Raw genomic sequence first — 1,056 nt, forward strand, 5'->3', positions numbered from 1 at the left:
TGTTCGTCTTTTTAGCATAATAGAAATAGTGTGATCGTTTGCGGTTGCGAGCTCCGAAAGACTCTTATTAAAAACACGTCTGATTTTGTAACGGTGAAACCTGATGGCGCTTAAATGACCAAAATTGTGTCGATAGTGCCGTAAAACATCTACCCAATCAAAAAAAAAACAACCCGTGTGCAAGTTGCGCACATTTAAGATAGCTTGGTGGTCCAAAAACGATAAGGGTAGGCTTCGGCCGCAACACGCGCTAAATTCAAAATTTCCTGTCAATTGAAAATGTTTGGTGCGTTCAGCGCGCTCATGATACCTTACACAGTTGTGAGCGCCGTAAGACACCATAAAAAAAGGTCTGATTAGATCTAGGCTATCTGTTTTCCCTCGGCCCTCAAATCATTACTCAGTGCACTATTGAACGCGCCCATGTCGTGAGTTCCCAGCGCACGAGTGAACGCCCCGCTTTTCCCGCCATCTGCATCAACATCATAGCCTCCAACCGCACGGAACCAGTCGCCGCTAGCGAAGCTAAGCTAGCCTAGCAGACGACGAGTGAGGGAGGCGGGTATCTCAAGAGTTGGCGAGGGGGGTTTGGTTCGCGCGCTAGCCCAGTCCTCCTCCCTACAGGCGGTTGGTGATAGAGTGAGACTCCTCTTCAATTCTTTAGAATTCTGATCTCTGTAGATATCTCGATCTGCTGCGACTGTTGATAACGATTGCTGGTTTTATGTGACCGCTGTGACCGATGAAAAAGCTCTCATAATAATAATATCGTACTTTGTACATTTCTTAAGCTTTCGCGGTGATGCAGTGAACTGGATTTGGTATTTTTTTCTGTTTCAGTAGTTCTCGTCAGTAGATCTACGAGAAATACAAGGGAAAAAGACACAGAATTTCGTGGAATGAGGGATTGTATACTGGAGTACAACTGGTTTTTCATAACGTCAGTTATCCTGGTGAGTCTTTTCACTGATTTATTATAATTTTCTTGGCGGTGTGTGTGTGTGTGTGTGTGTGTGTGTGTGTGTGTGTGTGTGTGTGTGTGTGTGTGTGTGTGAG

At 45.2% G+C, this 1,056-nt stretch overlaps 1 protein-coding gene across 1 annotated transcript in view; it reads left to right on the forward strand.

The window, feature by feature from the left end:
• Positions 1 to 843: 843 nt before the first annotated feature.
• The window catches only part of LOC101855486 (flocculation protein FLO11), a gene marked incomplete at its 5' end in the record, with an annotated part of 49,423 nt that continues 49,210 nt past the window's right edge, over positions 844 to 1,056 (forward strand). The window contains 1 exon segment of the mRNA XM_013081606.2: positions 844 to 953.

The sequence above is a fragment of the Aplysia californica genome, unplaced genomic scaffold, assembly GCF_000002075.1.
Source record: "Aplysia californica isolate F4 #8 unplaced genomic scaffold, AplCal3.0 scaffold00137, whole genome shotgun sequence".
Taxonomy (NCBI): domain Eukaryota; kingdom Metazoa; phylum Mollusca; class Gastropoda; order Aplysiida; family Aplysiidae; genus Aplysia; species Aplysia californica.